We start from the raw sequence: 6,776 nt of genomic DNA on the forward strand, positions 1-6,776 counted from the left end.
AAAACAGTAATCCAAACAGCTTGCTTAAACTCAAGTTAAATTTACATGTTATGTATGTCACAGCTATATTCTCTCCACTATAAGAGGCCTGGCTCAAATATAATTCAAAAATTTTTGTAAGTTCTTACTTTTCTGGAAGTAGAGAGATTTAGTCAATTATGAAACATCACCCAATAATCACCCAAAATTCCACCAGCACCCCAATGTTTTCACACAATCCAATGAGCATCACAAACATGAGCAATAAGCAATGCCAGTGGGAGCTGTTAAAACATTTGCAGTAACTGCAGATGCAGCATTTTCCTCCCCAAATGACAGGCATGCCTCACCCTGTCTGTGCTGGGTGATGACACAACTGAAACAGTCGCAGGCATAACTAAAGGGTACAAATATGGTGCAGTGGTGAGGCAGTGACAGTCCTGTGTCACTATATATTGTGTGAATCACGACACAACACGACTGAAGAACCAGCACAGCTCCTCTGACTTTGAAATATCTCCTCTAGTGGAACATTAGCTCATTCTGAGCTGTTCAAGTAAATTAACCATCCCTTCAGGATAACACAGCTTTGTCTCAGAACACCATTCACATTTACCTTCCTTTTTTCAACACCTTCTGGGACCTGTTGCTGTCACAGACCTACAGCCATCTCTCTTTAGGTTTTACACTTTACATCCAATCCAGAAAACGTCATTAATGACAAAATTTCTCCTCTGCTGCTCCTGATGCTTCAAAAGCATCTTGGTGTCATTGTCTGACAGTTCTTTATTTTTTTTTTTTTTTTTAATCATGCCTAAAACCTCCTTTTGACCTTGGCAACACTCTCCAACTCCTCCCTCCTGCTCCTGTGGGACGGTGTTTTCTCTGGAGCTGTATTATTAAATCAGCAGCTTCCCCATGAACTGCATTCAGTTCCAGAGGATGGGAAAGCACTGCTCAGAGGGGCAAAGCACCTCATTTGCCTACGCAACAGCAATGTCTTTGTTAGCTCTGCTGCCTCAGCATTAGACACCCTGAGGCAGCACAGCCCCACGTGCGTGCCCTTACAGCTGCATGCATGATCCCCCCACAAACACTCAAGAGTGAACAGTGCTGTAAGAGAAAACCACTAACAGCAAAGTCACTGCTGGTTTGTGTTTGGTATCCAAGTGTTTTAAACACAAGTTAAACCCAGTGAACTCATCTAGGGCTTCAAAGGTAAGCTCTGAAAGTCAGGAAAAAACACCACAAAAAAAAAATTAGAATCAACAATAACCGTATTTTCTTGGCAAACTTGCTATTAAAGAATGGCAATTTCTTTCAATGCTATGACTACACAAGAATGTACAGAGACAAAATCTCTGGGGACTTTATCTGCAGCAACCTCTGTGAAGTTCACTAAGGGCATTCTGCTGAAAAATCCAAGCCAGTGGCTGCCAAACACTCATTTTTGCCCCTTCTCTGGGATGAGAAAGGGGGATATTAAAGCAGAGGAAGGGGAAAAGACCACCTCCCTGCTCAGGGAGGAATAAAGCCACTCAGGATCTCAAATGAGAATGCACTTTACAATAATGGTGCATAAGCCAGCTAATGTGATTTACTCCCCAGTGTAAAAGAGCCTTGCCATAGCCTGAGGTTCCCTGCAGCAATAACAGCAGGGACTATTGGCTAAATCCTCCCATGACTGAGCTCACTGACAACTGTGTGTCACCCCAGCCATGTGCAAGGGCACCAAGACTGGTACAAAAAGAGTTTTAGGATTCTGAGTCTTCCTCCAGCTTTTAGTATGAAAATGATTTATGATGCTAAAAAGGAACATCACATTTGCCAGCAAAAAGCTTTACCCACACTTAATTATCCTAGTTTGCCTAGAAGGCAGAGCCAGTGCATTTCCTGAGATCCTTTAGCAGGAACATGCTTTCACTGCTGCAAGACTGTTTCTAACCTCATTGAGGAGGACTGTTGTCACCTCTTCTGCATTCCCATCCATCACAGGCACATGCTGTTTCAAGGAGCTCTGGTCCTGGTGCATTTTGTGTGAACGGTATCAATCAGGTCACGTAAAACCACATTTTTTATGTCTTACTGGAGAGTTAAAAATGGAAATCATACTAGGACTGGGACAGCAAGAATTATTTATCTCCACAAAGGGAAAACTGGCTTCAATTTATTTTGTCATATAATAAATAGAAGAGCTCAGCCAAACACCAACTTACTCTTTGCTGCCATCGTACATAATGAGTCTCTCTCCTTATGGCACATCCATCATCAAAGCAACAATGAGCTGGAAAAGATCTCTTAGACCAAGGCCAGACTGCTCGACATGGCAGTTCCAGCCCTTTTCCTAAAGGGACAGTGCCCAGGCACTGAAGGTGACAGCACAACAGCCTGATGTAACTATTCTCTCAGAACTTAGCGGGTAAGTAGCTGCAGATCCATTTCTAACAGAGAACACAGGAGAGAATCCAGCCTGAGCACAGGTTAATGTCCTCCTGGGAGCTACCTAGGCTGTGTTTAGACACCTACTCAGAGATGCTCCAAGGACATCTCTCTTGAGTCCTAATTTTTGTATAATAAAGTATTTCTCACACTGTCCTCTCTCTCAGAGGGCAAAGACTCAACTTCATTACTTTCTACATATGCAAATCTCTTCTTTAGTCACCTCTCTTCCCATTTGCTCAACATCTACATAGCCACTCCAGCAACTGATTTCTTCCTCCCACCCTCAGCTTCCTGAATCTCTGGCCATGTTCCTCATGTTCTTGTCTTCCCAATGTTTCATCCTCTGAGGTCCCTGTGATATCATGGTTGTTGAATCACATACTACAGCTTTTGGGCTCCAGCTGCTCGAGACAATGACCGTGCCTTCCTAAAGGACTTGGATTATAAATCACAAAGAGAGAAGTCTGATAAAGCAAGGAAATGGAATACATGCATTTAAAGTATAGGACAACACAAAAGGAAGATAAATGTCTGTATCAGTGTCTTCTACAGTTCTGCCCACACAACCTTCAAGATGGCTCTATTAGGGGTTACTGAAAGAAAATAAACCATTCCCCTCCAGCTTCTTCCTGACAATTTTTTGTCTTCCATCCCTTCTCCTCCTCCAGTAAACTCTTTCCAAAAGAGCTGTCAGTTGAAGGGGATTCTTTCCTTTCCTACAAGTGGGTGGTGCTTCCTCTCTCCTTCTCCCACCTCCCTGCACCTCTCCTTAAAATTTAAATCACCTGTCATAAAATTCAAAAAAATAAACCTACTTTGTTTCTGTGCATAAAAACACATACATGAGATAGCTCCTTCAGAATAGCTGCTGCTTTGCACTACCCCAAAGAACCAATGGGCTATCTGCACCTTCAAACAGGTGGGCACTGACATATAGAGCCATTTCAGGGCTACAATACAACAACTGCATGTTTGACTAGCAGGAGATAAAAGTGACAAACAGACCCAATCTCACGGTCAGGTCCAAACAAAATTCAGCATACAAAACCAACCCACTTAATCAGATACACTTAGAAGTCCATTAGAATTCAGTGTACATAGCTGCCAGCAGTGCAGGTGGCCAGGACCACACTGGGAACGGCTGCTCACTGCAGAGCAATTTACCCCAGGAGAGCTCATCCAAGGATTTTCTGCAAAGGATAGGACTAAGGGTGCCAGAGGAGAGCAGACAATACCACAGACCCATTTCTCTCTAAAATCAAATTGTCAATTATTCTATCAGATAACAATAATAACAACTACTCCGATATTTTATCTTATAAAAAAGATAATAAAGCTGTCTCTTTTTGCACAAGAGAAGCACCCATGAAGCAAATATGTCAAAAGCCATCACAATTTCAGAGAGAAGTTTTCCATTTAAGGACAGACTAGAGCAATACACACTCCTGTATTAGTTTTCCTAGAAATGAAGGCATTACAAGGCTCAAGACTGCCAATTATTTTATTGTATCCACAAAAGATGCAAAGAACCCTCTTGTAAAATCAGTTGGTGATTCATTAGCATCTCATCTTCTAACTGAACTATAAGAAAGAAAAAACTAAATTATTAAAAATCTGACAGAAGAAAGCAAAAGTTCAGTATAGTCTCTATTTCCATTGAAACTCACAGGGAAACATTGATAGGTATTTCACACACCCAGCTTGGCACTTTGATCATTCTTTAAAGGTCTGTGAGAACCATAAATATATAACCATATAGTGATACACTAGATAGGATGCTGAGGTACAAAAAAGTGCATCACAAATACAGCCTTCATTTCACTGTCAGGACTATGACTACTGTCAGAAGCCTAAAGCAAGTTTAAATTGTAATTTAGGGATCCTGTAAGAGCCCTCCTGAGGCTCTGCAATGTCCAGCTGAAAGGTAAAAGGTGACCACACATAGCTCTTGTACAGGGAAATAACCCTAAAAAATGTGAATTATCGCTTTAGGATGAGTAATTCTGACACGCACAGCATCAGGACCTCGTTCTTCCATTCCAACTCAACTATTTAACAAATTCACATAAACTCACTTTTAATGAACTGGGGCACAGGAGGGGAAACAGGACAACTCAACACCAACACCCACAAAGCAAGAGAGCCACCAGATCAAGTATCCACCATACCAAGACCACAGGAACCGGGTTTTTGGCACCAAGACCACTGTCAGGAGACCCGTGAACCCCACAGCTTCCACCTGCCTCAACTGTTGCTACTCGCACCAGGGCCTTCGTGAATGGAACTCCCTCAGGGCAGCGGGGAAGGGCCTAACTTTCCTCAAGACCAAGCCTCAGGGCCACCCAGCCAGGAGCCTTGGCCTGTTGGGGCCACACAGATGCCCAACAGGCCCGCTGGGGCAGGAGACCCTCATGAGGGTGGAACGGGCAGAACGCAGCGCGCCACGGCCCCTCACAGGGTGCACTGGGGTACCTGCACCCACAGCCCCGACAGAGTCGCCACGGCCACCAACAGCCAATCCGAAGACGGGGTGAGTCGCCCCCTCCCCTAACTAGGCCAATAAGGAGGCAGGGGCGCGAGGCATATGGCCAATCGGCAGGCGTGAGTGACCCCCCTCCCTCCCACCGCCCGCTTCCCGCCGCCGCGCCCCCCCATCCGCCCCCGCCTAAAGGCAGCGGCGCCATCGGCCCCTCGTGAGAGCGCCCGGCGGCCAGCCGGCCCCAACCATTGAGCGCCGAGGAGGGACACGGGCGGGCGGCCAGGGCGGTCGCTGAGTGGACTGGACGGGACGGGCTGGGCAGGGCCGGGCCCGTCACCGAGGGAGGGGGAGCTGGACAGAGCGCGGTGCGAGCGGCCCAGAATTATGGCGGAGAGATGAAAGACCCCCCCACACAATGCTGGGGAGGCAAAACATGGCTCTGGCACCCCCCCCCCCCCCCCCCGCCGCTCAGGTGCCGGGGTCTGGACCGTACCACGTAGGGAGGGGAGAACAAGGGTGGGGGCACCCCCTTCTTCCCGTGTCCGGGGCGGGTGGGGGATCCCGGCTAGGGTGGGGGAAAGCGGACTGTACCTCTCCCGCGGGGTGTGGGGGGGAAGGGAACGAGTACGCCCTACTTCCTCTTCCCCCCCCCCACTGGCGGGAGCGAACGGTTTATCCCGGCCCTGCACCGCCAGCTCTGGGCGCCATCTTGGGTGCGACTAAAACAACAAGTCTAAAACCCCCGGCGGGTCCCCGCGGCGTCCCCGGGCCGCGCTGCCCTCCCGGACCGTCCCATCGCGTTACCTGAGGGGGTCCCGTGCGGGCGCCGCGCCCCGGCCGCTGCCGCCGGCCCTGCAGCGGCCCCGAACCCCCCCACCTGTCCTCACCTCACAATGGTAGCTGCAGAGCGGGGGGGGGGAGGGGTGGGTGTCCGCCCGGGTCTCATTACCATAATCTGCCTGGCAACAAGCCGCGGCGTCGCGCGCTGATTGGCTGAAACTCCTCCGCCGGCCACGGTGGGGCACAGAATTCCCCAAGGAAAAGCTTGGAGCGCCCAGGTCAGGGGGCTGAGGCGCCGGGGGGCGGGGGGCTGGGACGACGACACACACCCCGATCCGCAGGGGGTGGGGGGGGGAGTCCTCTGCCCAGGTTTTTACTCTCACCTTCGGCTGCTGGCCGCCAATCAGAGCCTCTCTCTCATCCCCGCCAGGGGTATCTTCGCCAATCAGAGCGCGCTTTTCATCGCGGCGCTCCGCCCCCGCACTGGGGGTGTGGGCGCCGCCAGCAGGGCCCCCTGCCGTGGGGTGGCGGGGGGCGCTGGGCGCCCCCTGGTGGCGGGAAGGGGCAGAGCGGCGACACCTCCGACGTCCCTCACGCCCAATGTTCCCGGACAGGCCGGGCCGGGCCGTTCCCCGCTCCCTTCTGGATAAGGAGGTGACTCCCAAACTTCTCGTGAAATCCCATCCGCAATGCTCTGCAGCGCCTTCAGCGCTATCTGGCAGCCCCTTGCACCATAATTACCTAAAATTGTGTCAAAACCAGTGGATTCCACTGGAATTTTACTTAAAGCTGAAATGTGAGCTATTAATGCCTGATGAAGGTCAACCCACGAGAAAATGCCCACTAAAGGGCTCCTTCTGCCTAAAACGTCCCTAAATAGTGCTCTAACAATTATTTTCATGGTACATGTGTCTGAGTCCTAAATGTCTGCTCAAAGAAGGTTAATACTATTGTTCAAAAATATAAGTAATTGGTCATTCCAGTGTGGTTACTGCCATATTTGTGTTTAGTATTTATCTATTTGTATTATGGTGGCACGGAAAACCATCCCTTTCTTATCACTCACTTGCCATTAGCACACACTCTTTAACCAAGC

At 49.1% G+C, this 6,776-nt stretch overlaps 1 protein-coding gene across 1 annotated transcript in view; it reads right to left on the reverse strand.

Annotated features, from left to right (window-relative positions):
- Positions 1-5,804, reverse strand: part of PRDM10 (PR/SET domain 10) — a 44,271-nt gene extending 38,467 nt beyond the window's left edge. The window contains exon 1 of the mRNA XM_058818948.1: positions 5,705-5,804. The gene's annotated coding sequence lies outside the window, so the exon portion shown is untranslated. The remainder of the gene's footprint in view (positions 1-5,704) is intronic.
- Between the last annotated feature and the right edge of the window lie 972 nt (positions 5,805-6,776).

Source organism: Ammospiza caudacuta, chromosome 23 (assembly GCF_027887145.1).
Source record: "Ammospiza caudacuta isolate bAmmCau1 chromosome 23, bAmmCau1.pri, whole genome shotgun sequence".
Classification (NCBI taxonomy): domain Eukaryota; kingdom Metazoa; phylum Chordata; class Aves; order Passeriformes; family Passerellidae; genus Ammospiza; species Ammospiza caudacuta.